The sequence below is a fragment of the Talpa europaea genome (assembly GCF_964194135.1).
Source record: "Talpa europaea genome assembly, chromosome: 10".
Lineage (NCBI taxonomy): Eukaryota > Metazoa > Chordata > Mammalia > Eulipotyphla > Talpidae > Talpa > Talpa europaea.
This window is the reverse complement of record NC_140077.1, coordinates 14,353,232-14,374,029: the sequence shown is the minus strand read 5'-3', so window position 1 is coordinate 14,374,029 and position 20,798 is coordinate 14,353,232.

The window sequence follows — 20,798 nt, the reverse complement described above, 5'->3', positions numbered from 1 at the left end:
CCAGAGGAGCTGAGATGGAAGGACAGAAGTGATGGTCAGTGGTTGTATGAAGGACAGATGTGGACCTTTTGGGGTGACCTTAATGAAGTAGAGACAGAGGTGGATTTTTAAGGATGCACACTTGAAACTTACATAATACTCTAACGCAATATTACTTCAAGTAAATTTTGTCATAGCACCTCTCCTTTCAGGCACCAGTCCATCCACAGACACAGCCGCAGTGACTCAGCTTTGTGACTTCAACTTGGATAGGCTAGGCTTGGATAGGATAGGCTTGGATAGACCTAACTGGATAGGCTCTTGGGCTGCCCACCTGTTGACCAGTAAGTGGACCCGGGAAAGGCCTCAAGGTCACTTATGAACAACTTCCCAGGTCACTTCCTGCGAGATTTCTCCCCAGCTCCACACTCACTCTCTGCTCTCCACTGGGGCACTGGCCAGTCATCCAGCAGGAAGCTCCTTGGGAGTCTCTCCCATGACAATGCCTGCTCTGCTTGGCCCCTCTTTACTAAGCCTCTGGTCGGCATGGAACCCAGCAGCTCGGCCTGGTCGTCCTTGGCATTAAAAACCCCCGTGAGGGCTCCATGACCCCCCAGAGCCCTTCTCCTGCCCACCAGCTCTTCACTCAGACCTCCCTCACTTTCCTCTCTGCACTTGAGAGTACGTTTCCAACCGCCTTGTAAACATGTTCCTTCTGGAATGTTTTAATTGTCTGCAGGAATGTTATTCTGCTCCTTATTCCATTTTTAACATCTTTTTTTGGAATTGGATCTCAATCTTCTTGTTCATTTTTATAGGGAATTGGGTTGTTTTCCTTCCTAACATCGTGGCTCTGGAGCTCCCTCTTCTGCTGATTTTGTGAAATGCTCATAATTGTCTTTCTGAAAACCGACCTGCAGCTTCCTTTTCCTCCTGGACTCTTGCTCTGCAGAGCGGGTGCTTCGCTTTGGATCTTATTCCCTCACTGTAGGACTCTGTCTTAAAATCCAGCTTCGTTTGTTTATTTTTGAGAGTTCTCGTAGTGCTGACTACCGGGTCCTGTCAGAATTCATTACCTGGGCGTCAGAACTCCCCCACTGTCAGCAGTCCTTCTCAGGCTGGCCTCTGCTTCCAGGGAACCCCTTTCCTTGTTGTGCCGACCAGGCACAGGTCGGCCGCTGCTTTGCTTTCTCCAGGGCCCTTGACTATGTAATTCAAGCGTTGGGTATTGGTGGTTTGTCGCCTCACGCTCAGCTCTAGGGTTCATGAAGATGCCTTGTCAAGCTGTTTTGTTGTACATGTGAACTGTAGATTGGGGTGAGGGTTGGGATTTTTCTATCTAATCGCTTGACTTAATATTGATGAGATTGGTAGAAATGAAATACAAATCCAGACATTGTCCTGTGCAGTACCCACTGCTGGTCACGCTGCAAGGCTGCTGCAGGTCATTAAGTTGTTAGAATAATGAGTAGAAATTGAATAAATGAACAATAGGGAGAAAGCTGTTTGGGGCTGAAAGAATGGGGTAGACAAAGAGCCTGAGATGTCCCTGATTTTGAGAAATTGGAAGAAGTCAGTGTGGCTAGAGAGTTGTGAGACATTGGGGGGCAGGGAGATATCATGAAATGATGCATGAAAAAGAAGCCGAAGGAGATGAATCAGGACACATGAAGCCAGGGAAGGAATCTGTGTTTTACCCATTAGGCACTGCACAAGATGCATGTGATACTCCAAGAGAACTAGAAAGAAGGCTCTCTTCATTTAGATAACTAAATCTGGAGTCTTCAGAACCTGAGGGATGATTTGACCACAGGATATGGTTGAATGGCATGCGGTGGTGCATTCATTGCCCATCAAGAAATGAACCATCATAGGAGTGAAAATGGCAGCCAGGGAGGGAAGAATCACGAGAATGGAAGCCAGAGAGCTTGGTCTGGGCCAAACTGAGAACTAGACAGGTCTTGCTTAGCAGATGACGGGGAGCAGATGACTCTCTTCACCTCAGAGCCATGGGCCTCTGACACCCTCTGAACTAGAATGAGCCACTGCTTTAGGCTGAACAGAGAAGTACTTTGTTCCCCAAGAAACTGCAGCTCCTTTAAAATTTTCAGGGACTTGCAAGGAGCTCAGCCACATTCAGCTGAGGAGATATTTTGGGTAGTGATGACTGCCCTTTCTCGCTATTCCTATCAATGGCCTTTTGTTATCGTCACGAGGCTTTGTGAGCTGGCTTTGTGATAACACTTCAGTACAACGTGATATTCAGCACTTTTCCTATTCTCATTCAAACTTCAACAAAAATATCAGGGAAAATGGAAGAAGGCATGATGACCATGACTAGGATATTATTTTAATCTACCGCACATGGAAGAAAGATGCCTCAATGCTATGGAAGTGTCTCTCTGAGATTTCATATATCCAATAAATATATAAAGCAGAGTCACTTTTCCACACTTCACTGATGATTTTACTACTAGGGCTGCTGCAGGCTTCCATCTTAGACTCTGCTTCCTTATTCTAAGTTTGGAATCATTGGGAATTATTTGTTGGAAAGGTCCCTGGGGAGTGAGCCAGAGGACATAGGCTGAGAGGAAGTAGGCAAGACAGCTCCAATCAGCTAAGGGCAAGCTTGTGGAAAAGAGAGCAGGTGTGAGCCATTAGCAGCCAACACCTGCAGCAGCTGGGAGATGCATGCACCTGCCTAGTCATGGGAATCTGGATGGGTACCAGTGGCATCTGCTGCATGGGGTTCAGGTGGGACCATATCCCACCTATTTCTCACAACACTGGATAAAGGGTCTATTCAGCAATATCCTAATCTTTTCAGAATTATAATAAAATAATTTGTGCTTTCTGTACAGAGTAGCTATGGTGTCTCCTGTTGTTTTACTCTTCGACTTTTCTTGTGTAATAACATTGCACACAGGAAACCCAAGGCAGAGACTCCTTGTCCGAGGGGAAAATGAAAGCCAACACCTCCAAATCCCCCACTAGACAAGAACAGTTCGAGTCCCTATAAACCTTTAAGGTTTGTGTAATATGTCTCCCGAGAGTGTTAGAAGCAGTAAGGTCTTAGAATTGGTCCATTTAACGCATCCCTGAAAAAACAAAGACCACAAAAGCTGAGATGACTGGCTTAAGGTCAATGACTAGGTCATAACAAAGCACAGATTAAAATCTATTCTAGTCCAACTTCCACTCTGTTATCCCAGCTAACATCTGAAATTGAAGGTGCCACAATTTTTTCTTGGTTAAATTTATAGCTTGAAAAAGATATTCCCATCTAATTTTTTTGTTCCCCCACTTCACTTGACTCCACATTCTGCACCTAAGTTTTTAATCAGAGGATAATGGAGCAAATGTGATTATGGGTGTATTTCAAAGAACAGCAAGAGCAAGGCAATTCCATGGAGCCCAGCTATCTTTTAAAAGCAATAATCTCTACAGAGTCCAGTAAAGAAACACAAGAGCCCTCCCAGATCACCCACATGCTCCTGCATCCGGGAACACCCAGCAGGCAGCCAACAACTGACCCAGCAAGGAGGCTAATTAAAGCACACAGCAGGGGATGAAGCTGGCCACCTGGACCATCAAACCAGTGTTTGTTCAAACAACTGTAGCATTAAGAGAAGAAAAAACAAAGAAAATTCTACTATTGTAGTTGATTCCAAGAGAGACAGGCTATAGTCTCTTTGATGTTCCTGCAGAGGATGCATCTGCAACCAGCAGCCAGGCCTGAAAATGTGGAGCTGTTCAGTCAAGAGGTCGGGGTTAGGATCAGATGTACAAGGAGAAACTGGTAAGCTGGGCCTGGTGATTTTCAAGACTGCTGTGGAATGTCTAAGGCTTTGTACGGGAAACCTATCTGTACCATGCTCTGGGGTGGCCATGACACAGACGAAGACAGGCCGTACTCTCCTAATCTAAATGGAGAGACAGGCCACTCCACACTAGTGACAACGACCATCAGAAACATGGACACCTCAGTGCTGGGTGGGTAAAAGAGCAGTGAGAGAAGAAGGCATTAAGGTGAGAAGACCCCCTGGGGTGGGAGTGAAGGAGGACTCAACTTAGGAGCTAAGGTCCGGACCCCCCTCCCTTTTGGTCACCTCCTCAAAGCCAGTGTGTTTTGGGTTTTTTTTTTTTAATATTTATGTATTTATTTATACAAGAATCAGGGTATAGGCCAGATGCACAGGAGGGTGAGAGGATTCACCAGAGACAGAGCGGGGAACAGAACAGGCAGACTGACGAAATATACTGCTGAGGGGAGCAGCGGGCACGACAGGAGAGGTCTGCTGAGCCATGTGGGACCCTCGCCAGCTGGCTGGGATCGAACCAGTGCTGCAAAGGCTGTGGACAGCTTCACTCAACTGCCTGCGCCACCAGGGGAGGACCACGAGGCCAGTGTGTTCTAACCTTAATGGGACATTATAGCTTCACCCACTGCTGACTGCTTTGTGTTTCTTATTAGGGCTTAGGGAAAAGTTGGGGACATGACCACCTACTTCTGTGCTACCCCTTGTGTCCCCAGCACTGGCCAGGGATATGTGAGAAGCTCTTCATCAACTCAAACTAACAGAATACAATGCTGCTATTTCTCATGATCCTGCTCATAGACTTTTTAGGCCCCATCTTCCTCAATGACCACCGCTCACAATCACTTCTCCAAATCTCCATGGACACTGTCCCTAGCGAGGCCTCTGGAACAGCCTCCTTCCCCCAAAAAATACCGTCTCACTTGGCGTTCCTGTGACCCCTGTAGCCACTGGGCTTCCTCATCACCGGTTCCCTTGGCTTGTGTCTTGGAACAATACAACTCCAGAATAATTAATGGTTCGTGCTTATCTTGTAGTACCAGTGAATCTCTTCACTCTTTTTAATACACATTTAACTTGGACTTAAATATCCCAGGGAGCTAGCCACAATATAAGAAAAATAAAAAGGTTCTCTAAGAGCCTCTTAATTTTCCCAAGACATATGCTGAGGTTGTTATCCTTAAGTATCATTGTAAGTGTTATTTAACAGTGCACTGGCTGCTGTGAAGGAACTAAGATGTGTTCCCTTCTCAGCAAGAAGGAGGAACTCTTACTAACTCCTGAAATACGCATTTTTGCTAAGAAGTCAGGGAAAACACAATAGGAAAAGAGAGAGACAAAATACTCAGGAGGTTGGTAATTACTTGGCACAAATGTTTGGGATGCATGGAGGTTTGTGTGTCTCTGATCATGAGCTTAATCAACCCAGGGACCCACTTGAAGGCACTTGTGAGGCTCCTGGAACATTGCTCACATGACTTAACTGGCAGCAAACAAGTTTCAGTTGGGAAAGATTCCCTTAACTTGGTTCGAACCATTAGTGTTAATCATTCTGATGACTTTGAACAACCGCCCATAACCTCCAGACAGATCACACCCTGCTCTTAGTGGGCCTGTCCCTGGGCTGGGGCTGTCACCCACACAGTCATTTTTCCTGAGGAAATGAGTGAGTTTTCAGTGTGCACAGCCACCGGCAGGCCCTGGGTATTCCATGGTGAGCAAAGATGACAAGGTGTCTGTCACAGGGAAGTGCACTGTCTAGTGGTGTAGACACACCTATACACCTGTGACATGTGTCTAATTACATTTAACCTGGAGGCAAAGTCCCATGAGAGCTGTTGACAGGGACCCCACCTAGTCTGGGAGTAGAGGTGGACAGAGAAGGTGTCCCTGAAGATGTGGCGATGAAGCAGGAGAGGGACAGGTGAGTGGGGACTAGTTAGGGAAGGAGAGGACTGAATGGCAGCCTTGGAGGCCACTTAGCAGAGAGGGGGACACATCTGAGGAAATGGCTGGTGGGAAGCTCAACTAGGAGACAGAACTAGCCAGGTGTGAGGCCAAAAAACCAAACCAGGTTAGGCAAGGTCTTGTTCACATGGACAATTCTGAATTTTATTCCAAGGACAATGGCAAGTCATTGAGGTGTTAAACAGTTGGTTTTGTGGTCCAGGGAACTATGAGAAATGGAGAAAGGCTTGAATATTTAAAGCAGACATGACTGTGACTGATATCACCAGGGACACCTAAGAATGCCATGGGAGGCCTTTATCCTCTCGACACCCTAGTGGGGATCTTTGCTCCTGACTTCTCCAACAGGCAGGAAAGAGGGGGTGAATGTGCTTATTCTGGCTCTGGATTCAGTAGAACCCTCTATGCGCTACCGGTCTGTCCTCTTGTGTTTCCTTTGGAAATCTACCATTTTGTGAGTCTAAGATCAACAAGGGAGCCACAGGGATGGAGGCGTTTGCTAGGGTGGTGAGTGTGGGGGAGGGTGTGGGAAAGTGAAGGCAGACTTACAGTATGGAAGAGTAAGGCTGTCTTCCTTTCCCTCCCCAATCGCCCTGAGACCATGTTAAAAATATAGGTTATGCAGGTTAACAGAAATAGCTACAGAATTTTTGAAATGGATTAAATATCAATTTAAAGTTAGCAACCCAAAAAATTGACCAATCCATAAAGATTACTGAAATTAACATCTTGAGACACTATTTCATTTAGGGAAAGCTCAAAATTATGAAGGAAATTTGCTGTTGACCCTGAACCACTGCTGCCTCCCCAGGTTCAATCCAACAGCCATTTGCCTGCAATTATTCCTTCTCTTTTTGTTGAGGTATAACTGACATGTAGCATTATATTAGTTTCAGGCCTTACAATAAAACAATTCAATACTGGTACATGTCCGGAAATGAGACCACACTAGACTAACATCCATCATGATACTAGTTATAATTTTTTTCCTGTGTTGGGAACTTTTCAGATCTATTCTCTTAGCAACTTCCAAATATGCAGCCTAGCATTATTACCCACAGTCACAACTGTACCTTCCACCCAGGACTTATTTTTAAACAGGAATTTTGTACTTTTGACCATTACTCAGCTTTTAAAAAGGATACCCTGTCATTGGGGACAACATGAATGGATCCTGAGGACATTATGCTAAGGGAAATAAGACAGAGAAAGACAGATACTGTATGACCTCATATATTTGTAGGATCTAAAAAAAAAAAAAAATCAAAGACACAGAGCAGAGATTTGGTGGTTGCCAAAGATAGGAGGTGAGAGGTAGGTAAAATGGTGGAGGACAGTCAAGGGTATTCACTTTTGTAATCTATCTTGGCACAGCTTTATCTACCTCCTCTGAGCAGCCAACAACTTCTCTACCCAGTTTATCTCCTAACTGCTTTCCTTTCTCCTTTTTTATTCTTATTGATTTCTTTATGGAGTGAAACTGAATAAAGGGAAATGTATGAAGAAACTGGACACAATAATATTACGTCAAGAAGAACTTCCTGAGAGTCAGCTCTGTTAAGAATGAATTCCCAAGGGAAATAAAAAAAAAAAAGAGGCCAATCACCTGAGTTATTTAAAAATCAGCTGGACAAAGTCATCAAGGGTATGCTGGCAGGAAGTCCCCACTCTCCCATCAGCCCTATTGGAATGAAGAAAATGATCCTAATAGGATTTTCTTCTCATCTCACTTTTCTCTAGGCTGAATTCTTTAACTCATACTGAAATCAATTATATTTATAGACAACAAGATTCACTGTTTTCCTGTGGCCAAATTCACCAGAAACTAGAACAAAGCATTGATGGGGGGTGGGTAGGAAGAGAGATATTAAAAAATCCCTACTTCAACTATCAAGAAACATCCTTTCCAGTGGGAGAAAAATCAATGCAGGGTTCTCATTGCAGGCCCGCTCTTGATTCTGTGATCAAAAGGAAGATTCTCAAGAAACAGGAGGGTAAGTTCTGCTAACATTTCATGGTAAAAACTACTGTTATATACAGACTTCTATAGAGTCTACCTGTAATTTTTGCCCATCTGCAAGTTTTATTCCTCCCCAAAAGCACGTTTTCCTATTAAATATTTATGGAAATTTCTCTGAAGTCCTTTTTTGTAGTTACAGAGCATTGCAGAAATCTCAAATTCAAAATATGTGAAACATAGGCATTATGATATTGTGCAGATGAATGTCCTTACCACCCAGCACTGTGGGCACCCAGGAAAGGTGTTATGGTTTTCTATGCTGACATCATCAATGAAACATATCACTTGACCCAAAACAACAATGGAAAATCTACCATAATTTGATAATCCAGTTGTATCTCATTCATGGAGCTCTTCCACAAGTGTTCACTCTTTGGATCCTCCACTTGAGTATTACTAAGGCCACTTACAAATGGAGGGCCTAAAACTAAAAAAAAAAAAAAAACAGGGAAGGAGGTGGAATGATTCTTCAATGAATGACACGAAACTAGCAAAGTACAGGCTGGAACTCATCCTGGACCTGTCTTCAGAACCTTGGATTCTTCCCATTCTACCACCTTCTTCTTCTCAGGGATTTGGAGTCTCACCCTAGAAACATGCAGATGTTGAGTTCTAAATGCTGAATGCATCCCCTAAACATGCCAAACCAAGCAACTACGCATTCAAATAGGCGTGTATTTTTTTTTACCCAATACCGCCTTTTTTCATTTTACTCTTTGTTTTTTCTTTTTTTTCTAAGCTAGAGGTAATATTTTTTAAAAATAAATAATCACACCCAAGAAAACAAATCAAACTGTGTCTTTAAAAACTTCTTTTGCATGAGAAAAAGATTAAGAAATTTATGATATTGTGAATCCATTGTTTTCTTCCATGTTTTTTGTATGGGATTATTTTAATTTTTTATTTTTTTATTATTTTATATATTTTTACATCATTTTTCATTTTTGCACAATGTATGCATTTTCATGTTGGTTATAGGCCCCATACAATTCCCATGCTCCTTATTTTGACCGTAAACCCTCCTATTCCCCCCCACCATGGTGTATCTCTGGTTTATAGTTGCTTGTTGATTTTGATTTTTACTTTATTGCAATTAGTCTTTTTCCTGGTCTCTTATTTAGGTTTTCTAAATTCCTGCTGTGAGTGAGACCATATGTTATTTTTCTGTTTCTTTCTGACTTATTTCACTGAGCATGATCCCTTACAGCTCCATCCATGTTGCTGCAAATTGCATGTGTTTATCTTTTTTGAATGCTGAGTAATATTCCATGATATATATGTACCACATCTTCTTGATCCAGTCATCTATTTTTGGGCATTTGGGTTGTTTCCATAGCTTAGCTATTGTAAATAGTGCTGCTATAAACATAGGGGTGAAGGTGCCCTTTCAAATTAATGATTCTATGTCCGTTGGGTAAATACCTAGGAGTGGAATTGCTGGATCATATGGAAGCGCCATCTTTAGCAGGTTGAGGAATCTCCACACAGCTTTCCATAGTGGTTGGACCAGTTTGCACTCCCACCAGCAATAGACTTGTATTAATAACAATGGTGTTTTAATCACCAGATGAAATAGCTGCTTGATTACTTTCAAGCATTTTTAGTCATGGGGATATAATCATTCAAGTTAATTTAGACTGTATCTCTCTGTTGAAGGAGATCACCTGATCCCCAAAAACTGAATCCATTCTGCCTGCACCCTCTGCAGGTCCCTGTCTTCCCAGCACCCTTACCAACCTCCTTTACTCCACAAGGCAGGATGTCTCAGGGTGTTCCCCTGGGTTTTGAAAAAACAGTGTGTTGGAGCACTGGCAATTTGATGTTGCTTGGGTTTAACTAGGAGACCAAGCAATGTAAACTCACACAATGTCTTGAGCAGGATATCAAGTCTTCGGCAGCAGACTGGTCCCCTACCAATTCCAAGGAAAATGAAAATTGAAAAAAATGATATGAGTAAGTGAAAGTACTTATCGACACTGATCAAAAACTTTGCACTCATGCTGCTTGTTGGACACATCCTAAGGTGACCCCTATAAGTCACCCCTTACATTACCTCCTTTTGTGTGTATTGAAATAAGTTGATTTTTGAGTTAATCAAAACAGAGATTGTTCTGGGTGGGTCAGACATAATCAAGTGAAAACCCTTCAAGAGGGACCAGGGAATCTCCCTGATGTCAGAGATTTCCTCTCCTGTTTGCCTTGAAGAAGCCAGAAGCAAGCCACTGTGGGCTCTACAGGCACCAAGAGAAGAAACCTGCCAACAAACTCAGGGAGGCGAGCAGCTCCTTTCCCCATGTGGTGGCATCTGGTCCAGGCTCCTCAGACCCTGCACAGATGAGCTGACTAAGCTCTGCCTGACACCTGCTCCCTAGAAATTGTGAAATCACAGATGGGTGTTGTCTGAAGCCTCTAAGTGGGTTTTGCAGCAACAGAAAACAATCCATTGACTCCCTTCCTACCGAGATGACATCCTGTGGGGATAACAATAGGTTTTTTCATTTGGGGTTTTGGAAGCAGGGGGATACAATGCTGACGATTTCCAATACCTTCCTGTCTCCAGTGTCTGAGATCGAAGTCCATTCAGCCAAGCTTGTCAACAAGGATACTACTTGGGAATCTTCCGATACTGACCTTTGAGAGCATAGCCGGTATTAAAAACCCAAAGGTAAGTTCCCTTGTTTTGTTTCTCTATATTCCACATGTGAGTGAAATCCTCCAAAATTTGTCCTACTCCTTCTGACTTAGTTCACATAGCATAACTGGATGGAACTCCATTTTCATCCGTGTCACAAATGGCAGGAGTTCATTGTTTTTATAGCTGAAGAGTTTGTGAACCTATTCCCCTAAATCATGGGCAGTGTTGTAAACCAATGTCATCTCAAAAAAAAAAAAAAAAAAAAGAAGCAAAGATATCTATGACCCTGAGGAGCATGAGAATAAAGCCAACACAAAGCAAGGCTCTTTGCCTCCGTGCCCTCTGCAGGGTGGAGGAAGGGAGAACCTGGGGACAGGGCCCCCAGTCACGTCTGAAGCCAACAGTAGCCCTGGACTTTGCCCTCCTGTGAGCTGGCGTATTCCTATTTGGCTTGAGATGATTGGGGTGGGAGATGCTTTTGTTTTCTGTTATTTGCAACAGACATTGTCCCAATTCATACACAGCCACTGCCAAACTCAAACAAGAAGTCTCGTTTCTCAGCTTGATCTCTACAGCAACACAGATCCATCAGTTATGATTCCTTAGGACTACAAAAGAACAATGGAGTTTCTAGACCAACACACTTGCTTTATGGATTAAAGTCTGTAGTACCCAGGGAAGGGGCTGACTAGTAAGTGACAAGATCAAATTTACTGACTTGATGTCAGATGATTTTTTTTCCACTATATACATTACTTCTGTAATACATGAAGAATCTAGTAGACAGTGATTCTTGAGAACCAACCATGTGCTCAGCTCTATCAGTTCTTTTCTGTAGAATAATTGGATATATGGTTGATAGATACACAGATATTCTGCTATCCAAAGGCAATAGAAGACATGGTTCCCCGTCTCAAAGACTTTATATCCAATACCATAAATCCAAGAGTATCTACTGAATATCTATTATAAGTTCCCAGGCCTAGTGGAAGACAGGAACTATGATTCCAGGAGCAGTGGTCAAGCTTACAGATCTGGAGTCAATACAGCCCCAGGGTTAAACCCCACCTCTTCTGCCATCACAACTAGTAACTTTTGACCATGAGTGATATTCTTTTTAATTTCTCTACTTTCTAACCTTAAATTTTAGTTAACAGTTGACTTCCTATGGTAAAGGTTCAAATACTTAAGGTGTGAGTACTTAACACTATATGTAGTATTCAGTGTATGAATTAATACATACACTGTATGTATTAATTACATATAATTACATACTGGAAGCACTATACAACACAATGCATGTTTTAAACTCACACAAGGCCCTCTGAAATACAGCAGGTCGCACAGCCCTTTGTGTTAAGGGGTAGATGCCTGGTCCTCAGAGTTGGCAAGCCATCAGCCTACGGGGTGAATCTAGTTGGCAAGTGTGACAACTTGTGTTTTTAAAAATATTCAAATTATTTTCCAACTCCTAAAACTTCAGGCATTTTTTATAAAAGTTGGAGCACTTCTCTTGAAACCTCAGAAGATCTGAAAGGAAGCCACGAGGCTGCAGTTCAATGTTAGTCAGCTGGGCTGAGTGGGGTTTGCCCAGTTCTGAAGAACCACCCACCCACTGTGCCAGAGACCCTCTCATTTGTAATTTCTGTCCAGCCCTTGTAGGTTTTAGAGTTTTAGAATTCAAATCAACATTTGACAAAGATTTTCTTGGAATCCCCACTTCTACGCTATGCAATGTGTGATTTACACCCACGCCCACATAGGCACACTTATATATCTCCTTGGTCACATACACTGGGAAACTCTTCATAATAAATCCTCAGCCACCTGGAGCAGCACAGTAGATTATAGAAAATTTTCTCCCACAGAAGACCTGGTAACACTATCTACATTAGTGTTTTTGGAAAACAGATGGAGATTATCATAATAAAACTGAAACTGTGTTTCATAAGAAATAGTGTATCATGATCTCTGTCCAAGCATAGACATTCTCCAAGCTACACCTTCAATATAAAACTAATAGACAGTGTAAAAGTGAAGTTGGGGGAATGGTAGCTACGAAAAGGCATACAAGACAAAGGAATGTATTTTGCAAAAAAAGAACGCGAGTATGGGGAATTAAGCCAAATAAATTTTTGCTGCCATTTCTTGAAAAGAGGCAACTCTGTGATAAAGTCACCCAGACAGCACGAGCCGCTGCTGGCACTGGAACAAATCTCAACTTTGATCTGCTGTTTGTTTGATGTGTCTTTGATTTTTCTCCATATGCTATATTATGGCAACTTAATAGCAGATTTTCCTTTGCACAGTAAATAGACTAGAGAATTTGACTTTTCTTTTTTCAGCATGCTAAATTCAGATTGATCAGTAAACTTCCCGTTACATGGACCAAGAGATAAGCCAGTTTACAGTTCATTTCTGTCACTCAGAAAAGATTGGTTCTACTCTGTGTCAAGGACTTGGCTTAGTGAATTATCAAATATTAATAATGCCAGTAATTTATGGCAAGATTAATTTGGCAAAGCTTATGTCTTTAATTTTATGAGGCAGGTTTGCTTGTTTTGAGTACTGAAGGAATGGATGTTAGATAAAATTGGAAAATACAGACAGAACAAAGAGAACTAGAAATTAATTGAAGTTGGTATTAAGGTTAATATTTTGATATATTCCCTACAAACTTTTTAAAAGTTTGAAGAGTCATTATTTCAGGATGTGTATAGGACATCTGCCTGCCGTTGGCTCCAATCATTGCTTTCTGCTGCCATTAAAGACTGAATACTGAGAAATACTACCCTTTGGGAAAACTGAATAAAGGCATTAAAACATCAGAGTAACCAGCAAAATAATAAAAATTCTGTGCCCCTCCTAATATTTTAAAACAGAAGATTTTATAAGATTTATGTTTTTCCACATCTAAATTCCTCAGTCTTCAAAATAGCCTTTTTTTTCAATTTTTTATTTCGTTAAAACACACATTACAGGGCCTCCCTGGCAGTGCAAGGGGTTAAGACACAACCTATAAAAGGTCCATCCTAATCCCTGTTGGCCAGCCTGTGGCCTCCAGGCTTCGCTTGTGGACCAGAGCACCCGGGAGCCTCCCCACAGGAGCAGGCAGCACCTCACTGTGCTCTTGCCAGGGGCGCTTCTGGACACTGGGGTGGGGAAAAAAAAAAGACACAACCTATAAAGCAATCCGCAGCCACTGCAGCACAAGTTCGATCCCCCACCAGGGAGTTACCCACATGGCGCAGCAGACCTCTCCTGCCTCGCCCGCTGCTCCCCTCAGCAGTGTATTTCAGTCAATCTACCAATTCTGTTCCCCACTCTGTCTTTGGTGAATCCTCTCACCCCCCACACCTCTGGCCTGTACCCCAGTTCTTGTATGCATGAATAGATAAATCTTTAAAAAATAAATAAATAACATAGAATTCATAATAAAAGCTGTCAGTGGAAATATATTAATAGTTGAGTTGTATTTGTCAAGGACATTTTAGACAATTTATTTCCAACCACTTCCTCCTATCCTTTATGCTGTCTTTGCCATGTATTTTAATTATTTTATATACTATACACACAAGAGTGTATGACACAAGTATGCATCATTTAGTAAAATTAAACATCAATAAAAAGTGTAAAAGGGGCCTCCCTGGTGGTGCAAGGGTCAAGACACAACCTATGAAGCTATCGGCAGCCACTGCAGCATGAGTACAATTCCCAGCCAGCTAGGGAGCAACCCACATGGTGCAGCAGAACTCTCCTGACTCGCCCACTGCTCCCCTCAGCAGTGTACTTCAGTCAATCTGCCTGTTCTGTCCCCCACTGTGTCTCGGGTGAATCCTCTCACCCCCCGCACACACACACACCTCTGGCCTGTACCCCAGCTCTTGAATGCATAAGTAAATAAATCTTTAAAAAAAAAAGTGTAAAAAAATTTAAAAAACTAAATAATTTTCATGCTCTCTTATTTTTTCTTTCTTTGTTTTCCTCAGCCACCACTATCACCATTATCATTTAATGCAGAATGTATTTTACTTAGTCAACGAACTTGATCACAGATCAGATTTATTAAAACACATTTTAAGAACTAGTCTATTAGAGTGATTTTTGATGAGATTATGTGATTACATGGAGGTAAGAAACTTCCTATCTTAACCATAATTCCCTTATTACATAACAATTCCTGAATTATGATTATACATAAAAATAAATATAGGAAATGTATATTTACCTCTATATATAAAATGTAATATCAGAAGTTATAAATTTTTCTCTGGCATTTTTAAATATAATGCTCTACACTGTATCAGCACCAGTATTTGGACTTGTTTTACTGTCAATGGCCCAAAAGAAAAATTACCTTTTTTGTTAGCAAGGAACTAGCTGAAAGCACTGGATGAGGGACAATCTTTAAATATGGATTAGTGTTAAATTTGGAGAATGCTGGCTTTGGGGACTTGTTTCAATCTGGTTTAATTGTAGCATGTATTGGCTAATGTAAATAAAGGCGATTTTGCTTCTGGCCATAATAAAATAGCTATGACTTATTCTATCTCTTGATGTATTCTACAATCAACTTGATCTAATAGATATTTATGGAACATTTCACCCAAAACTTCAGAATCTACATTCCCTTTATTTCAGATGTAACTTTCACCACAGCAAACCAGGTTCTAAGCCATAAAACAAGAATCAATAAATTTTGAAAGACTAAAATCAAATGTAGTACATTCTCTGACCTAAATACAATTAAATCAGAAATTAATAAAAGACATTTTGAAAATCTCCACATAATTGAAATTTAAACAAAATTCTTCTAAGTAATCTGTATGTCAAAGAAGAAATCACAAAAGAATGAGGGGGAAAGAGCTGAAATAAAATGAAAATACAAATACAGCTTACCAAAATATGTATGGTGCAATTAAAAGGCCACAGAAATAGAAACTCTGAATGCTTACAGTGAAAAAAATAAAGGTATAAAATCAATAGTGCAAGTTTCTTTAAAGAGTGGAGAAAATTAAGCAAATTAGGCCCTAAGGTAAATAAAACTAAGAAAAAATTAAAGACAAGGAGGAATCAATACATAGAAATGGTCAAGTAGAGAAATTCAATATAATCAAAATTATTTCATTGAAAATCTCAGTACCGGGCCTCCCCGGTGGCGCAGCGGTTGAGCGCTGGGTTGCGAAGCTGCCCGCAGCCTCTGCGGCGCCGGTTCGATCCCCGGCTGCTCCCAGGCCACCAGAGGAGGGTCCCACATGGCGCGCAGACCTCTCCTGCCGCCCGCTGCTCCCCTCAGCAGTGTACTTCGGTCCTGCTGCCTGCTCTGCTCCCCGCTCTGGCTCTGGTGAATTCTCTCACCCTCCCGCGCTTCTGACTGTACCCAGTGCTTGTATAAATAAATAAATAAATCTTAAAAAAAAAAGAAAATCTCAGTACCATTTATAAACTTCTGGGTATATCAATGGGAAAAAAACAAATTATTTATGGTTTTGTTTAAAACATTCCATTTGTTTAATATTACTACCTATGTTTGGGGGGAAGATTACTACTGATGTTATGAAAGAGGGGAATTTGTTACACATCCTATAGACGTCAAAAGAATAGAAAGCTAATATTGTGAAAAATGTCATTTCATTATATCCAACAATTTACATGCAATGAAAAAAATTCCTAGAAAAAGAGAATTCCAAGAAAGACTAAAGTCTCACAAGAAATAAAAAAGTTAACAACCCCATACATATTAAAGAAATAAAAATCATATTATAAAACATTTCTACAAAGGGAAATGAAAGCTCCAGATAGCATTATTGGTGAGCATTATTAAATATTTAAGAATATAATACAATGTTAAACAAATTCTTTCATAAAATACAGGAGAAAGAAACACTTCTCTAATCATTTTATGAGGCCAACTTACTCAGATACCAAAAAACAAATATATTGAAGAAAAAAACAACAGCTCAACAGTCCTTGTGAACATGGATGTTTCAATTATTTTTTAAAAAATTAAGAAAGTGATTTTTAAAAAATGTATTTCTTAAAAGGCCAAATGCAAGTTTTCCCAGGAATGTAAGTTTGGGTTAATATTTAAAAACCAACCAATACAATTCAGCATATTAGCAGAATAAGAGAGAAAAATTATGATCATTTTCTTGAGTGCAAAAATCATTTTATCAAGTTCAACAATTTATAATAATAATTCTGAACAAACTAGGAATAGAAGAGAATCTCTAATAGCAAAGCATCTATGAAAATTCTATTGCTAACATCATATTAAATAGCAAAAGGTTAAATGTTTTATTCCTAAGACTGGGAACAAGGCAAGAATATACCCCAGTACCACCGCCATCACCATTGTACCAAAGGTCCTAAATAATGAAATAAAAAGGAGGAGGAGGAAGCGGAGAGAGGAATGAAGAAAGGGGTACATATATTTGTCAAAACATTAAATTGTACACTTAAAAATGAATGGATTCCATTGTAGATAAATCTCAATAAAGTTGATTTTTTAAAAGATTTATTTATTTATGCATATAAGAACTGGGGTACAGGCCAGAGGTATGGGGTGGGGGGTGAGAGGATTCACCAGAGACAGGGTAGGGAGCAGAACAGGCAGATCTGCTGAAATTACACTGCTGAGGGGAGCAGTGGGCAAGACAGGCAAGGTCTGCTGTGCTATGTGGGTCAGCTCCCTGGCTAGGGATTGAATTCAGTGGTGCAGAGCTGCTGAGAGCTTCATAGTGTTGAGACTTAACCCCTTGCGCCACCAGGGAGGTCCTCAATAAAGTTGATTTTTAAACAAAAAAAGGTCAGCTGCAAGGGAAACCATCCTTTTCTTTCTGTGAGTTCCAATTTCTATGTGGTATTGGTCCTCCCAAATGATAATGCACTGCTAAGCCCGTGTTCTGAGCTGGCAATTTCCTGTTAGTGACATGCATCTATCACAAGAAATTTAAAAGACATCTTTGAGCTGGCCCTTCAAATGAGTCTCAGGTCCTAGTGGCTTTGAAAGGTGGGAGGATGGCTTCTGCCTTCTTGTCCCAGGGGGTGAAGATGACATTCTGCTTTAAATGATCTCCTTATCAGCTTAACCAATGCATTCCCCCCATGGCTGAGGCCCCTGGCAAGCAGCAATCATCTGACTGTGTGAGAACCTTAGAGGGAGAGCTGACAAATCAAGCCCAGGGACATGAGGCATTATATGTTATTGTTGCCACATAATCCTAGCACTTGTCAAGGCCAAGTAATCCTCCTATAACTCAGGCATGCTTCTATTTATTTCTTTTAAGATTTTATTTATGCATACAAGAGCTAGGTTATAGGCCACAGGTGTGGGGGGGTGGGTGATAGGATTCACCAGAGACAGAGTGGGGAACAGAACAGGCAGATAGATTGACTGAAGTACACTGCTGAGGGGAGCAGCAAGCGAGTCAGGAGAGGTCTGCTGCGCCATGTGGGTTGCTCCCTGGCCGGCTGGGGGATTGAACTCATGCTGCAGTGGCTGCGGACAATTTCACAGGTTGTGTCTTAACGCCTTGTGCCACCAGGGAGGCCCCTCAGGCATGCTTCTAAAATGGCAAACCTGGTCTTCCCTGGGGGCTCAAGTAGTTAAGCACAGCACTGTGAAGCTATCCGCAGCCACTGCAGCATGAGTTCAATCCCCGGCCAGCCAAGGAACACACATGGCGCAGCAGACCTCTCCTGTCTCGCCCGCTGCTCCCCTCAGCAGTGTATTTCAGTCAGTCTGCTCCCAACTCTATCTCTGGGTGAATCCTTTGACCCCCCTCACCCCCCTGCACTTCTGGCCTGTGCCCCAGTTCTTGTATGCATAAACAAATAAATCTTTAAAAATATAAAATAAAATAAAATGGCAAACCTTTGTTTACTGGTGCCAACATAGTTCTAAGCAATTATAAAACTAATTACTAAGAGGGGAAAAAGGGAAATAGCAAGTATTCTCCCTTTGTCCCTGCAGTTTTTCAGTAAAGGTTGATGGTTGTCCTTCATCATCTGTTCTATCTGGAGAAAACCAGGGCAAGGTATCATGAAGTGACTGTCCAGCAGAAGGTTGAAGGAAGACAATTTATCAAATGGATGGGCATGGCAACGTAAACTTGCCACAGAACTGAACACCTTAAGGACGGGATACATCCTAAAAAAAGCATCTCGGGGGGTTTCTTTGTGTGGACCTCACAGTGTTCACACAAACCTGGCCAGTACAGTCCACTGTGGGGTGTCAGCTGTTAGGACCACTGCCTTACATGGGGCCACTGCTGTGAAGCTACATGTGACCGTGTGGTGTCACAGAGCCTCAGAATGGGGATGGGGGTGAAGGGACTGATCCAAAGTCTTGCTGTTGTTTAGCAGCAAAGCTTGGCATGAGATCTCTTTCCATAGCATCTCTCCCCCAGTTGGAAGTGGCCACGCTCTCCCCAGCACACTGAGATCCCTGCCGGGATGCCACCTGACCCTGTGTCCTCCAAGCGGGCGCTCACAGCAAATAATTTCCGTCATTCTTGATTTCAAGACATAGCTCTTCGGACAAGCCACCTCTATATACTCGCAAATTGCAGTCGTTAGGATAATAATAATAACATCACAAGAATAATCAAGTGCTACTGAAACAAAAATGCACCATTTTAGGCTAGATTTCAGCTTCCGTAATGTGCATTTAAGTTCATGCACAGTTATGATTTATGATAAAGATGACGCCCTTTATGACTCCCTGGAAGCTGTGACAGACTGCCCTCTGCAATCTGGCTTTGTCTGGCAATTTATCTTCCCTTCCCCCCAAGCTCAGACTTGAAAGAGAGGGAAATCAAACCACTTGCTGCATTCTGAGCCTATGCATACAAAGGCAGGGCTAAAGGCATGATGAACTACTAATTAATAATTCCATTCAATCCACTTTTCACTGGCAGGACCAGATTGGGTCTGTGGAAATAACCTTCATACAGCAATCAGGTCAGTGACTCAGCCCCTTTATCACTCTCCTGGGGCTGTCCAGATGACACCGTCCCTAGCCCCGAGTCAGCTGGTCTCACTCTAGCTGCAACTCTGGTAATTTTCAGGCTCTTGAAAGCAGACATTGTCTGCCACTGACAGTCTCTACAGGAAGGAACAATCCATGATCGCATTTGCATATCGAGGGCGTTGGGTTAACTTTGGGGTGGAGCCCAGCGAACACTAAATTAAGCCCAATCAACATGGGTGCATAAGATTGTCCCTCCCGTTACACTGGAATTCCTGTCTTTAAATACTTGATCTAGAAAAAGATAAGAGGGATGAAGGGGTGCTGGCCAGGTCAAGTCCTTCATAAGACCCAGGTATGAGACCTGCCCCTGAGTTTCAGGAAATAGCCTTGTGTCCTTCTGGTACATTCTCTTCATATGCATAAACTAGTTTGAGAGGTGTTTGCTACTTTTAACAAAAGGCTATTAACTAAGACAAGTATTTAGCTGCATGGTGAGAGCTTGCTTGCAATAGGAATTCAGAGAACAGAGAGGTCTACACAGCTCGTGGTAGCCATAGAAAATGTCACAGAGGAGAGGGCATCAGTTGGACCTTAAGAAACCAGAAATATTTGGAGAGGAAGGAAGAGGAGGACAGAGTATCACAGGTGGTGAGAGTAATAAAACCAAAGGCAGAGACAGGAATGAGCACACACAGGGCAGACCAGGTACCAGCCTGACTGACAAGGCCTGTGTGTGTCGTGAGGCTAGAACAGGCTGAGCAGAAATGCCCATTTTGAGGACAGTTAAGATTGCTGTCCCTTGGGACGTTGACTTAACCTATCAACAATGCAACAGAAAGCCTAAGCTTTCCATTACCTCCCCATTACTCCTGCAAGATACTGTGACAAAACCAGGCAGTCAATTATGAATAAAAGCTCAATCGTGGGGACCAACCTGACTGAGACCTGAACCCATGTCCATCATTTACGAGTGAGACTAAGCAACATATTTACACTTTACTCAGTTGTAAACTACAGATTATAATATCCATGGCAGAAGTAAAATAAAGGGTAAATACGAACTGTGTTTGCAAAGGTACTTGGTACAATAACTCAAAGATGCCAAAATATATGCCATTACCACACCCTGTTAATTAGGGTTGTAACAGCTCTGATCAGTAATTATGATGATAACAATAACATCGCTGATTGTTACTGTTTATTGAGTACACCCGGCGCCACAAGCTCAAGGTTAAATGCTTTAGGTATTATCTCATTCAGTCCTCACAAAAACCTTGACAGTGAGACAATCTCATACATGTTGGCCCTTGTAAAATTATTCCACTGAAATTGTGGCCAAGTAATTATCAAACTGGGACAAGTGAAAGCTTCTCCATTGCAAAGAGAAGTTGGAGATGGTCGTGA